Here is a 15,773-nt window from a genome sequence, read left to right as displayed (position 1 = left end):
TCCTGTGTTTGCTGGAAGTGGGGAAACATAGCACACGCATTTTTCAGGGGGCACGGTTAGTCCATGGTTGTGGGTTGTAGGTTAAACACCCACATCCCATGGATAGGCTCTCGCTACTACTTGGTTTAGAGCCCAATCCCAACTTTCCCCCGCACACCGGCCTTGGCAATCCACCATGGAATACAAGTTAAGGTATAGTATTAGAACCCAGGCACTGCTGTTATTTGGAAGAACTTCCCCACACTCAAGACATCTGAACCCAATGTCGTGTATGTGCTGGAGGAGGGAAACAAAGTCCACGCATCTTTATGGGGGCACAGGTGTTCCAAGTTGGGGATTTGGTTTAAAAACTCCACTGCCCATAGAGGGGCACTCGCTAACCCTTGTCTTTAGAGCCCATCCCCCACATTCGCTCACAGCCCGGCCTAGGTAAACACTCAAGGAGGTCAAGGTAACGGATTCTATTAGACCCCAGGTGCTGCTGTCATTTGGAGGGAACTCCCACCATTCAGGATAGAAGAACACTTCCTCGTTTGTGTGCTGGTGGTGGGGAAACAGGGTCAAGGCATCTTTCAGGTGGCACATGTATTCCCACGTTGCTGGGTGTAGGTAAAATTTCTCAAATTCCCATGTCGATGCATTGGCAAATTCTTGGTATTAGAGCCGAAACCCCACATTCCCCAGCACTCCAGCCTAGGCAAACCATCAGGGAAGGCAAGTTAAGGGATTCAAGTAGAACACAAGCGCTCCTGACATTTGGAGGAACTTCCCCACACTCAGGATCCCGGAACCCAACCTTGTGGCGGGGAGATGTGGAGCCACAATCCAAGTAGATGAATGGGGTCACAAATGTTCCCCATTAGGGGGAAGTCCTCTAAATACTTCCACATTCCATAGGGAGGCAGTTGCTGCTACTTGGCCTCCAAGGCAAACTCCCAGCTTTCCCTCTCAGCCCGGCCTAGGAAAACACACAAGGAATACAAGCTAGTTATTCTATTAGAACCCAGGCACTGCTGTCACTTGGAGGAGCCTCCCCACAATCAGGACACCTGAGCACGTCTCCGTGTGTGTACTGGAGGTCGGGAAACAGATTCCACGCATCTTTATGGGGGAACAGGTTTTCCAAGTTTGGGGAAGTAGTTTAAAACCCTCCACTGCCCACAGAGATGCACTCGCTAATACTTGGCTTTAGAGCCCTTCCCCCACCATCGCTCACTGCTAGGCCTAGGAAAACACTTAGGGAAGTCAAGCTAAGGGATTCTATTAGGACCCAGGTGCTGCTGTCAGTTGGAGGAACCTACCCAGACTCAGAACACCAGAAAACATCTTCGTTTGTGTGCTGGATGTAGGGAAACAGAGTCAAAGCATCTTTCAGGGGGCACAGTTATTCCATGGTTGTGGGTTGTAAGCTAACACCCACATCCCATGGATAGGCTCTCGCTAATACTTGGTTTAGAGCCCAATCCCAACTTTCCCCCACACACCGGCCTTGGCAAGCCATCATGGAAGACAAGTTAAGGTATTGTATTAGAACCGAGGCGCTGCTGTTACTTGGAAGAACCTCCCCACACTCAAGACATCTGAACCAGATGTCGTGTGTGTGCTGGAGGAGGGAAACAGTGTCCACGCCTCTTTATGGGGGCACAGGTGTTCCCAGGTTGGGGATATACTTTCACCACCTCCACTGCCAAAAGATAGGAACTCGCTAATACTTGGTTTTAGACCACAACCACCAACTTCGCTCACAACCCGGCCAAGGTATATACTCAGGGAAGTCAACCTAATGGATCCAATTAGATCCCAGGTGCTACTGTCTGTTGCAGGAGCCTCCCCACACTCAGGATACCAGAAAACTTCGTGTGTGTGTGGAGGTGGGGAAACAAAGCACACGCATTTTTCAGGGGGCACAGTTATTCCCAAGTTGTGGGTTGTATGATAAACATCTCCACTTCCCATGGAGAGGCACATGCTGATACTAGGTTTTAGAGCCCAATCCCACTTTCAGCCAAACTCTGGCCTAGGAAAACCATCAGGGAAGACAAGCAAAGGGGTTCAATTAAAACCAAGACGCTGATGTCACTTGGAGGAACTACCACACCCTCAGGATTCTGGAATCCAACCTTGTGTGGTGGGGAGGTGTGGAGCCCCAATCCACGCAGATGAATATGTGCTCAGGTGTTTCCCTTTAGGGAGAATTCCTCTAAGAACTTCCTCAGTCCATCGGAGGGTACTCGCTGCTAATTGGCCTCCAAGCCCAACCCCCAGCTTTCCCTCATGGCCCGGCCTAAGGAAACACTCAGGGAACACAAGCTAAGGGAGTCTAATAGAACCTAGGTTCTGCTGTGATTTGGAGTAGCCTCCCCATGCTCAGGATTCCAGAAAACTTCTTCGTGTGTGTGCTGTTGGTGGAGAAACAGAGTCCACGCGTATTGCAGGGGGCACAGGTATTCCATTGTTGTGGGTTGTTGGTTAAACACCTCCAATTTCCATGGAAAGGCACTCACTAATACTTGGATTTAGAGCTCAAATCCCACTTTGAACCGCACTCCAGCTTACGCAATCCATCAGGGAAGAGAGGTTAAGGATTCTCTAGAACACTGGCCCTGCTGTCAGTGGGAGGATCTTTCCCAATTCAGGATTCCAGAAGCCAGTCTTGTGGGAGGGGGATTTCTGTATCCCCACTCCACGTAGATGGATGTGGGCACAGGTGTTCACCTTTAGGGAGAATTGATCTAAATACTTCCACAGTCCATCGGGGGCACTCGCTACTATATGGCCTCAAAGCCCAACCCCCAGCTTTCCCTCAGAGCCAGGCCTAGGGAAACACTCAGGGATTACAAGCTATCGGATATTATTAGAACCCAGGCGGTGCTGTCACTTGAAATTGCCGGCCCAAACTCAGGATACCTGAACACGTCTTCGTGTGTGTGTTGGAAGTGGGGAAACGGAGTTCATGCATCTTTATGGGGGCACAGTTATTCCCAGGTAGATGATGTAGTTTAAACACCTTCACTTCTCATAGAGAGGCACTAGCTATTACTTGGCTTTAGAGCCCATCCCCCACCATCGCTCACTGCTAGGCCTAGGAAATCACTTAGGGAAGTCAAGCTAAGGGATTCTATTAGAACCCAGGTGCTGCTGTCAGTTTGTGGAGCCTCCCTACTCTCAGAATACCAGAACACTTCTTCGTGTGTGAGCTGGATGTAGGGAAACAGAGTCAAAGCATCTTTCAGGGGGCACAGTTATTCCATGGTTGTGGGTTGTAGGTTAAACAGCCACATCCCATCGATAGGCTCTCGCTAATACTTGGTTTAGAGCCCAACCCCCACATTCCACCCCTCTCCAGCCTAGGAATGCCATCAGGGAAGACAAGCTAAGGGATTCTATAAGAACCCAGGCGCTGCTGGCATTTGGAGGAGACTCCCCACAATCAGGATACCTGAGCACGTCTCAGTGTGTGTGCTGGAGGTGGGGAAACAGAGTCCACGCATCTGTATGGGGGCACAGGTGTTCCAAGATTGGGGAAGTAGTTTCAAACCCTCCAATACCCACAGAGATGCACTCGCTAATACTTGGCTTTAGAGCCCATCCCCCACCATCGCTCACTGCTAGGCCTAGGAAAACACTTAGGGAAGTCAAGCTAAGGGATTCTATTACAACCCAGGTGCTACTGTCTGTTGGAGGAAGCTCCCCACAGTCAGAACACCAGAACACTTCTTCCTGTGTTTGCTGGAAGTGGGGAAACATAGCACACGCATTTTTCAGGGGGCACGGTTAGTCCATGGTTGTGGGTTGTAGGTTAAACACCCACATCCCATGGATAGGCTCTCGCTACTACTTGGTTTAGAGCCCAATCCCAACTTTCCCCCGCACACCGGCCTTGGCAATCCACCATGGAATACAAGTTAAGGTATAGTATTAGAACCCAGGCACTGCTGTTATTTGGAAGAACTTCCCCACACTCAAGACATCTGAACCCAATGTCGTGTATGTGCTGGAGGAGGGAAACAAAGTCCACGCATCTTTATGGGGGCACAGGTGTTCCAAGTTGGGGATTTGGTTTAAAAACTCCACTGCCCATAGAGGGGCACTCGCTAACCCTTGTCTTTAGAGCCCATCCCCCACATTCGCTCACAGCCCGGCCTAGGTAAACACTCAAGGAGGTCAAGGTAACGGATTCTATTAGACCCCAGGTGCTGCTGTCATTTGGAGGGAACTCCCACCATTCAGGATAGAAGAACACTTCCTCGTTTGTGTGCTGGTGGTGGGGAAACAGGGTCAAGGCATCTTTCAGGTGGCACATGTATTCCCACGTTGCTGGGTGTAGGTAAAATTTCTCAAATTCCCATGTCGATGCATTGGCAAATTCTTGGTATTAGAGCCGAAACCCCACATTCCCCAGCACTCCAGCCTAGGCAAACCATCAGGGAAGGCAAGTTAAGGGATTCAAGTAGAACACAAGCGCTCCTGACATTTGGAGGAACTTCCCCACACTCAGGATCCCGGAACCCAACCTTGTGGCGGGGAGATGTGGAGCCACAATCCAAGTAGATGAATGGGGTCACAAATGTTCCCCATTAGGGGGAAGTCCTCTAAATACTTCCACATTCCATAGGGAGGCAGTTGCTGCTACTTGGCCTCCAAGGCAAACTCCCAGCTTTCCCTCTCAGCCCGGCCTAGGAAAACACACAAGGAATACAAGCTAGTTATTCTATTAGAACCCAGGCACTGCTGTCACTTGGAGGAGCCTCCCCACAATCAGGACACCTGAGCACGTCTCCGTGTGTGTACTGGAGGTCGGGAAACAGATTCCACGCATCTTTATGGGGGAACAGGTTTTCCAAGTTTGGGGAAGTAGTTTAAAACCCTCCACTGCCCACAGAGATGCACTCGCTAATACTTGGCTTTAGAGCCCTTCCCCCACCATCGCTCACTGCTAGGCCTAGGAAAACACTTAGGGAAGTCAAGCTAAGGGATTCTATTAGGACCCAGGTGCTGCTGTCAGTTGGAGGAACCTACCCAGACTCAGAACACCAGAAAACATCTTCGTTTGTGTGCTGGATGTAGGGAAACAGAGTCAAAGCATCTTTCAGGGGGCACAGTTATTCCATGGTTGTGGGTTGTAAGCTAACACCCACATCCCATGGATAGGCTCTCGCTAATACTTGGTTTAGAGCCCAATCCCAACTTTCCCCCACACACCGGCCTTGGCAAGCCATCATGGAAGACAAGTTAAGGTATTGTATTAGAACCGAGGCGCTGCTGTTACTTGGAAGAACCTCCCCACACTCAAGACATCTGAACCAGATGTCGTGTGTGTGCTGGAGGAGGGAAACAGTGTCCACGCCTCTTTATGGGGGCACAGGTGTTCCCAGGTTGGGGATATACTTTCACCACCTCCACTGCCAAAAGATAGGAACTCGCTAATACTTGGTTTTAGACCACAACCACCAACTTCGCTCACAACCCGGCCAAGGTATATACTCAGGGAAGTCAACCTAATGGATCCAATTAGATCCCAGGTGCTACTGTCTGTTGCAGGAGCCTCCCCACACTCAGGATACCAGAAAACTTCGTGTGTGTGTGCAGGTGGGGAAACAAAGCACACGCATTTTTCAGGGGGCACAGTTATTCCCAAGTTGTGGGTTGTATGATAAACATCTCCACTTCCCATGGAGAGGCACATGCTGATACTAGGTTTTAGAGCCCAATCCCACTTTCAGCCAAACTCTGGCCTAGGAAAACCATCAGGGAAGACAAGCAAAGGGGTTCAATTAAAACCAAGACGCTGATGTCACTTGGAGGAACTACCACACCCTCAGGATTCTGGAATCCAACCTTGTGTGGTGGGGAGGTGTGGAGCCCCAATCCACGCAGATGAATATGTGCTCAGGTGTTTCCCTTTAGGGAGAATTCCTCTAAGAACTTCCTCAGTCCATCGGAGGGTACTCGCTGCTAATTGGCCTCCAAGCCCAACCCCCAGCTTTCCCTCATGGCCCGGCCTAAGGAAACACTCAGGGAACACAAGCTAAGGGAGTCTAATAGAACCTAGGTTCTGCTGTGATTTGGAGTAGCCTCCCCATGCTCAGGATTCCAGAAAACTTCTTCGTGTGTGTGCTGTTGGTGGAGAAACAGAGTCCACGCGTATTTCAGGGGGCACAGGTATTCCATTGTTGTGGGTTGTTGGTTAAACACCTCCAATTTCCATGGAAAGGCACTCACTAATACTTGGATTTAGAGCTCAAATCCCACTTTGAACCGCACTCCAGCTTACGCAATCCATCAGGGAAGAGAGGTTAAGGATTCTCTAGAACAGGGGAACTGTTGTCAGTGGGAGGATCTTTCCCAATTCAGGATTCCAGAAGCCAGTCTTGTGGGAGGGGGATTTCTGTATCCCCACTCCACGTAGATGGATGTGGGCACAGGTGTTCACCTTTAGGGAGAATTGATCTAAATACTTCCACAGTCCATCGGGGGCACGAGCTACTATATGGCCTCAAAGCCCAACCCCCAGCTTTCCCTCAGAGCCAGGCCTAGGGAAACACTCAGGGATTACAAGCTATCGGATATTATTAGAACCCAGGCGGTGCTGTCACTTGAAATTGCCGGCCCAAACTCAGGATACCTGAACACGTCTTCGTGTGTGTGTTGGAAGTGGGGAAACGGAGTTCATGCATCTTTATGGGGGCACAGTTATTCCCAGGTAGATGATGTAGTTTAAACACCTTCACTTCTCATAGAGAGGCACTAGCTATTACTTGGCTTTAGAGCCCATCCCCCACCATCGCTCACTGCTAGGCCTAGGAAATCACTTAGGGAAGTCAAGCTAAGGGATTCTATTAGAACCCAGGTGCTGCTGTCAGTTTGTGGAGCCTCCCTACTCTCAGAATACCAGAACACTTCTTCGTGTGTGAGCTGGATGTAGGGAAACAGAGTCAAAGCATCTTTCAGGGGGCACAGTTATTCCATGGTTGTGGGTTGTAGGTTAAACAGCCACATCCCATCGATAGGCTCTCGCTAATACTTGGTTTAGAGCCCAACCCCCACATTCCACCCCTCTCCAGCCTAGGAATGCCATCAGGGAAGACAAGCTAAGGGATTCTATAAGAACCCAGGCGCTGCTGGCATTTGGAGGAGACTCCCCACAATCAGGATACCTGAGCACGTCTCAGTGTGTGTGCTGGAGGTGGGGAAACAGAGTCCACGCATCTGTATGGGGGCACAGGTGTTCCAAGATTGGGGAAGTAGTTTCAAACCCTCCAATACCCACAGAGATGCACTCGCTAATACTTGGCTTTAGAGCCCATCCCCCACCATCGCTCACTGCTAGGCCTAGGAAAACACTTAGGGAAGTCAAGCTAAGGGATTCTATTACAACCCAGGTGCTACTGTCTGTTGGAGGAAGCTCCCCACAGTCAGAACACCAGAACACTTCTTCCTGTGTTTGCTGGAAGTGGGGAAACATAGCACACGCATTTTTCAGGGGGCACAGTTATTCCATGGTTGTGGGTTGTAGGTTAAACACCCACATCCCATGGATAGGCTCTCGCTACTACTTGGTTTAGAGCCCAATCCCAACTTTCCCCCGCACACCGGCCTTGGCAATCCACCATGGAATACAAGTTAAGGTATAGTATTAGAACCCAGGCACTGCTGTTATTTGGAAGAACTTCCCCACACTCAAGACATCTGAACCCAATGTCGTGTATGTGCTGGAGGAGGGAAACAAAGTCCACGCATCTTTATGGGGGCACAGGTGTTCCAAGTTGGGGATTTGGTTTAAAAACTCCACTGCCCAGAGAGGGGCACTCGCTAACCCTTGTCTTTAGAGCCCATCCCCCACATTCGCTCACAGCCCGGCCTAGGTAAACACTCAAGGAGGTCAAGGTAACGGATTCTATTAGACCCCAGGTGCTGCTGTCATTTGGAGGGAACTCCCACCATTCAGGATAGAAGAACACTTCCTCGTTTGTGTGCTGGTGGTGGGGAAACAGGGTCAAGGCATCTTTCAGGTGGCACATGTATTCCCACGTTGCTGGGTGTAGGTAAAATTTCTCAAATTCCCATGTCGATGCATTGGCAAATTCTTGGTATTAGAGCCGAAACCCCACATTCCCCAGCACTCCAGCCTAGGCAAACCATCAGGGAAGGCAAGTTAAGGGATTCAAGTAGAACACAAGCGCTCCTGACATTTGGAGGAACTTCCCCACACTCAGGATCCCGGAACCCAACCTTGTGGCGGGGAGATGTGGAGCCACAATCCAAATAGATGAATGGGGTCACAAATGTTCCCCATTAGGGGGAAGTCCTCTAAATACTTCCACATTCCATAGGGAGGCAGTTGCTGCTACTTGGCCTCCAAGGCAAACTCCCAGCTTTCCCTCTCAGCCCGGCCTAGGAAAACACACAAGGAATACAAGCTAGTTATTCTATTAGAACCCAGGCACTGCTGTCACTTGGAGGAGCCTCCCCACAATCAGGACACCTGAGCACGTCTCCGTGTGTGTACTGGAGGTCGGGAAACAGATTCCACGCATCTTTATGGGGGAACAGGTTTTCCAAGTTTGGGGAAGTAGTTTAAAACCCTCCACTGCCCACAGAGATGCACTCGCTAATACTTGGCTTTAGAGCCCTTCCCCCACCATCGCTCACTGCTAGGCCTAGGAAAACACTTAGGGAAGTCAAGCTAAGGGATTCTATTAGGACCCAGGTGCTGCTGTCAGTTGGAGGAACCTACCCAGACTCAGAACACCAGAAAACATCTTCGTTTGTGTGCTGGATGTAGGGAAACAGAGTCAAAGCATCTTTCAGGGGGCACAGTTATTCCATGGTTGTGGGTTGTAAGCTAACACCCACATCCCATGGATAGGCTCTCGCTAATACTTGGTTTAGAGCCCAATCCCAACTTTCCCCCACACACCGGCCTTGGCAAGCCATCATGGAAGACAAGTTAAGGTATTGTATTAGAACCGAGGCGCTGCTGTTACTTGGAAGAACCTCCCCACACTCAAGACATCTGAACCAGATGTCGTGTGTGTGCTGGAGGAGGGAAACAGTGTCCACGCCTCTTTATGGGGGCACAGGTGTTCCCAGGTTGGGGATATACTTTCACCACCTCCACTGCCTAAAGATAGGAACTCGCTAATACTTGGTTTTAGACCACAACCACCAACTTCGCTCACAACCCGGCCAAGGTATATACTCAGGGAAGTCAACCTAATGGATCCAATTAGATCCCAGGTGCTACTGTCTGTTGCAGGAGCCTCCCCACACTCAGGATACCAGAAAACTTCGTGTGTGTGTGGAGGTGGGGAAACAAAGCACACGCATTTTTCAGGGGGCACAGTTATTCCCAAGTTGTGGGTTGTATGATAAACATCTCCACTTCCCATGGAGAGGCACATGCTGATACTAGGTTTTAGAGCCCAATCCCACTTTCAGCCAAACTCTGGCCTAGGAAAACCATCAGGGAAGACAAGCAAAGGGGTTCAATTAAAACCAAGACGCTGATGTCACTTGGAGGAACTACCACACCCTCAGGATTCTGGAATCCAACCTTGTGTGGTGGGGAGGTGTGGAGCCCCAATCCACGCAGATGAATATGTGCTCAGGTGTTTCCCTTTAGGGAGAATTCCTCTAAGAACTTCCTCAGTCCATCGGAGGGTACTCGCTGCTAATTGGCCTCCAAGCCCAACCCCCAGCTTTCCCTCATGGCCCGGCCTAAGGAAACACTCAGGGAACACAAGCTAAGGGAGTCTAATAGAACCTAGGTTCTGCTGTGATTTGGAGTAGCCTCCCCATGCTCAGGATTCCAGAAAACTTCTTCGTGTGTGTGCTGTTGGTGGAGAAACAGAGTCCACGCGTATTTCAGGGGGCACAGGTATTCCATTGTTGTGGGTTGTTGGTTAAACACCTCCAATTTCCATGGAAAGGCACTCACTAATACTTGGATTTAGAGCTCAAATCCCACTTTGAACCGCACTCCAGCTTACGCAATCCATCAGGGAAGAGAGGTTAAGGATTCTCTAGAACAGGGGAACTGCTGTCAGTGGGAGGATCTTTCCCAATTCAGGATTCCAGAAGCCAGTCTTGTGGGAGGGGGATTTCTGTATCCCCACTCCACGTAGATGGATGTGGGCACAGGTGTTCACCTTTAGGGAGAATTGATCTAAATACTTCCACAGTCCATCGGGGGCACGAGCTACTATATGGCCTCAAAGCCCAACCCCCAGCTTTCCCTCAGAGCCAGGCCTAGGGAAACACTCAGGGATTACAAGCTATCGGATATTATTAGAACCCAGGCGGTGCTGTCGCTTGAAATTGCCGGCCCAAACTCAGGATACCTGAACACGTCTTCGTGTGTGTGTTGGAAGTGGGGAAACGGAGTTCATGCATTTTATGGGGGCACAGTTATTCCCAGGTAGATGATGTAGTTTAAACACCTTCACTTCTCATAGAGAGGCACTAGCTATTACTTGGCTTTAGAGCCCATCCCCCACCATCGCTCACTGCTAGGCCTAGGAAATCACTTAGGGAAGTCAAGCTAAGGGATTCTATTAGAACCCAGGTGCTGCTGTCAGTTTGTGGAGCCTCCCTACTCTCAGAATACCAGAACACTTCTTCGTGTGTGAGCTGGATGTAGGGAAACAGAGTCAAAGCATCTTTCAGGGGGCACAGTTATTCCATGGTTGTGGGTTGTAGGTTAAACAGCCACATCCCATCGATAGGCTCTCGCTAATACTTGGTTTAGAGCCCAACCCCCACATTCCACCCCTCTCCAGCCTAGGAATGCCATCAGGGAAGACAAGCTAAGGGATTCTATAAGAACCCAGGCGCTGCTGGCATTTGGAGGAGACTCCCCACAATCAGGATACCTGAGCACGTCTCAGTGTGTGTGCTGGAGGTGGGGAAACAGAGTCCACGCATCTGTATGGGGGCACAGGTGTTCCAAGATTGGGGAAGTAGTTTCAAACCCTCCAATACCCACAGAGATGCACTCGCTAATACTTGGCTTTAGAGCCCATCCCCCACCATCGCTCACTGCTAGGCCTAGGAAAACACTTAGGGAAGTCAAGCTAAGGGATTCTATTACAACCCAGGTGCTACTGTCTGTTGGAGGAAGCTCCCCACAGTCAGAACACCAGAACACTTCTTCCTGTGTTTGCTGGAAGTGGGGAAACATAGCACACGCATTTTTCAGGGGGCACAGTTATTCCATGGTTGTGGGTTGTAGGTTAAACACCCACATCCCATGGATAGGCTCTCGCTACTACTTGGTTTAGAGCCCAATCCCAACTTTCCCCCGCACACCGGCCTTGGCAATCCACCATGGAATACAAGTTAAGGTATAGTATTAGAACCCAGGCACTGCTGTTATTTGGAAGAACTTCCCCACACTCAAGACATCTGAACCCAATGTCGTGTATGTGCTGGAGGAGGGAAACAAAGTCCACGCATATTTATGGGGGCACAGGTGTTCCAAGTTGGGGATTTGGTTTAAAAACTCCACTGCCCAGAGAGGGGCACTCGCTAACCCTTGTCTTTAGAGCCCATCCCCCACATTCGCTCACAGCCCGGCCTAGGTAAACACTCAAGGAGGTCAAGGTAACGGATTCTATTAGACCCCAGGTGCTGCTGTCATTTGGAGGGAACTCCCACCATTCAGGATAGAAGAACACTTCCTCGTTTGTGTGCTGGTGGTGGGGAAACAGGGTCAAGGCATCTTTCAGGTGGCACATGTATTCCCACGTTGCTGGGTGTAGGTAAAATTTCTCAAATTCCCATGTCGATGCATTGGCAAATTCTTGGTATTAGAGCCGAAACCCCACATTCCCCAGCACTCCAGCCTAGGCAAACCATCAGGGAAGGCAAGTTAAGGGATTCAAGTAGAACACAAGCGCTCCTGACATTTGGAGGAACTTCCCCACACTCAGGATCCCGGAACCCAACCTTGTGGCGGGGAGATGTGGAGCCACAATCCAAGTAGATGAATGGGGTCACAAATGTTCCCCATTAGGGGGAAGTCCTCTAAATACTTCCACATTCCATAGGGAGGCAGTTGCTGCTACTTGGCCTCCAAGGCAAACTCCCAGCTTTCCCTCTCAGCCCGGCCTAGGAAAACACACAAGGAATACAAGCTAGTTATTCTATTAGAACCCAGGCACTGCTGTCACTTGGAGGAGCCTCCCCACAATCAGGACACCTGAGCACGTCTCCGTGTGTGTACTGGAGGTCGGGAAACAGATTCCACGCATCTTTATGGGGGAACAGGTTTTCCAAGTTTGGGGAAGTAGTTTAAAACCCTCCACTGCCCACAGAGATGCACTCGCTAATACTTGGCTTTAGAGCCCTTCCCCCACCATCGCTCACTGCTAGGCCTAGGAAAACACTTAGGGAAGTCAAGCTAAGGGATTCTATTAGGACCCAGGTGCTGCTGTCAGTTGGAGGAACCTACCCAGACTCAGAACACCAGAAAACATCTTCGTTTGTGTGCTGGATGTAGGGAAACAGAGTCAAAGCATCTTTCAGGGGGCACAGTTATTCCATGGTTGTGGGTTGTAAGCTAACACCCACATCCCATGGATAGGCTCTCGCTAATACTTGGTTTAGAGCCCAATCCCAACTTTCCCCCACACACCGGCCTTGGCAAGCCATCATGGAAGACAAGTTAAGGTATTGTATTAGAACCGAGGCGCTGCTGTTACTTGGAAGAACCTCCCCACACTCAAGACATCTGAACCAGATGTCGTGTGTGTGCTGGAGGAGGGAAACAGTGTCCACGCCTCTTTATGGGGGCACAGGTGTTCCCAGGTTGGGGATATACTTTCACCACCTCCACTGCCAAAAGATAGGAACTCGCTAATACTTGGTTTTAGACCACAACCACCAACTTCGCTCACAACCCGGCCAAGGTATATACTCAGGGAAGTCAACCTAATGGATCCAATTAGATCCCAGGTGCTACTGTCTGTTGCAGGAGCCTCCCCACACTCAGGATACCAGAAAACTTCGTGTGTGTGTGGAGGTGGGGAAACAAAGCACACGCATTTTTCAGGGGGCACAGTTATTCCCAAGTTGTGGGTTGTATGATAAACATCTCCACTTCCCATGGAGAGGCACATGCTGATACTAGGTTTTAGAGCCCAATCCCACTTTCAGCCAAACTCTGGCCTAGGAAAACCATCAGGGAAGACAAGCAAAGGGGTTCAATTAAAACCAAGACGCTGATGTCACTTGGAGGAACTACCACACCCTCAGGATTCTGGAATCCAACCTTGTGTGGTGGGGAGGTGTGGAGCCCCAATCCACGCAGATGAATATGTGCTCAGGTGTTTCCCTTTAGGGAGAATTCCTCTAAGAACTTCCTCAGTCCATCGGAGGGTACTCGCTGCTAATTGGCCTCCAAGCCCAACCCCCAGCTTTCCCTCATGGCCCGGCCTAAGGAAACACTCAGGGAACACAAGCTAAGGGAGTCTAATAGAACCTAGGTTCTGCTGTGATTTGGAGTAGCCTCCCCATGCTCAGGATTCCAGAAAACTTCTTCGTGTGTGTGCTGTTGGTGGAGAAACAGAGTCCACGCGTATTGCAGGGGGCACAGGTATTCCATTGTTGTGGGTTGTTGGTTAAACACCTCCAAATTCCATGGAAAGGCACTCACTAATACTTGGATTTAGAGCTCAAATCCCACTTTGAACCGCACTCCAGCTTACGCAATCCATCAGGGAAGAGAGGTTAAGGATTCTCTAGAACACTGGCACTGCTGTCAGTTGGAGGATCTTTCCCAATTCAGGATTCCAGAAGCCAGTCTTGTGGGAGGGGGATTTCTGTATCCCCACTCCACGTAGATGGATGTGGGCACAGGTGTTCACCTTTAGGGAGAATTGATCTAAATACTTCCACATTCCATCGGGGGCACTCGCTACTATATGGCCTCAAAGCCCAACCCCCAGCTTTCCCTCAGAGCCAGGCCTAGGGAAACACTCAGGGATTACAAGCTATCGGATATTATTAGAACCCAGGCTGTGCTGTCACTTGAAATTGCCGGCCCAAACTCAGGATACCTGAACACGTCTTCGTGTGTGTGTTGGAAGTGGGGAAACGGAGTTCATGCATCTTTATGGGGGCACAGTTATTCCCAGGTAGATGATGTAGTTTAAACACCTTCACTTCTCATAGAGAGGCACTAGCTATTACTTGGCTTTAGAGCCCATCCCCCACCATCGCTCACTGCTAGGCCTAGGAAATCACTTAGGGAAGTCAAGCTAAGGGATTCTATTAGAACCCAGGTGCTGCTGTCAGTTTGTGGAGCCTCCCTACTCTCAGAATACCAGAACACTTCTTCGTGTGTGAGCTGGATGTAGGGAAACAGAGTCAAAGCATCTTTCAGGGGGCACAGTTATTCCATGGTTGTGGGTTGTAAGTTAAACAGCCACATCCCATCGATAGGCTCTCGCTAATACTTGGTTTAGAGCCCAACCCCCACATTCCACCCCTCTCCAGCCTAGGAATGCCATCAGGGAAGACAAGCTAAGGGATTCTATAAGAACCCAGGCGCTGCTGGCATTTGGAGGAGACTCCCCACAATCAGGATACCTGAGCACGTCTCAGTGTGTGTGCTGGAGGTGGGGAAACAGAGTCCACGCATCTGTATGGGGGCACAGGTGTTCCAAGATTGGGGAAGTAGTTTCAAACCCTCCAATACCCACAGAGATGCACTCGCTAATACTTGGCTTTAGAGCCCATCCCCCACCATCGCTCACTGCTAGGCCTAGGAAAACACTTAGGGAAGTCAAGCTAAGGGATTCTATTACAACCCAGGTGCTACTGTCTGTTGGAGGAAGCTCCCCACAGTCAGAACACCAGAACACTTCTTCCTGTGTTTGCTGGAAGTGGGGAAACATAGCACACGCATTTTTCAGGGGGCACAGTTATTCCATGGTTGTGGGTTGTAGGTTAAACACCCACATCCCATGGATAGGCTCTCGCTACTACTTGGTTTAGAGCCCAATCCCAACTTTCCCCCGCACACCGGCCTTGGCAATCCACCATGGAATACAAGTTAAGGTATAGTATTAGAACCCAGGCACTGCTGTTATTTGGAAGAACTTCCCCACACTCAAGACATCTGAACCCAATGTCGTGTATGTGCTGGAGGAGGGAAACAAAGTCCACGCATCTTTATGGGGGCACAGGTGTTCCAAGTTGGGGATTTGGTTTAAAAACTCCACTGCCCAGAGAGGGGCACTCGCTAACCCTTGTCTTTAGAGCCCATCCCCCACATTCGCTCACAGCCCGGCCTAGGTAAACACTCAAGGAGGTCAAGGTAACGGATTCTATTAGACCCCAGGTGCTGCTGTCATTTGGAGGGAACTCCCACCATTCAGGATAGAAGAACACTTCCTCGTTTGTGTGCTGGTGGTGGGGAAACAGGGTCAAGGCATCTTTCAGGTGGCACATGTATTCCCACGTTGCTGGGTGTAGGTAAAATTTCTCAAATTCCCATGTCGATGCATTGGCAAATTCTTGGTATTAGAGCCGAAACCCCACATTCCCCAGCACTCCAGCCTAGGCAAACCATCAGGGAAGGCAAGTTAAGGGATTCAAGTAGAACACAAGCGCTCCTGACATTTGGAGGAACTTCCCCACACTCAGGATCCCGGAACCCAACCTTGTGGCGGGGAGATGTGGAGCCACAATCCAAGTAGATGAATGGGGTCACAAATGTTCCCCATTAGGGGGAAGTCCTCTAAATACTTCCACATTCCATAGGGAGG

This window comes from Vicugna pacos, chromosome 18 (genome assembly GCF_048564905.1).
Source record: "Vicugna pacos chromosome 18, VicPac4, whole genome shotgun sequence".
In the NCBI taxonomy this organism is placed as follows: Eukaryota; Metazoa; Chordata; class Mammalia; order Artiodactyla; family Camelidae; genus Vicugna; species Vicugna pacos.
Note: the sequence above shows the minus strand (reverse complement) of the source record.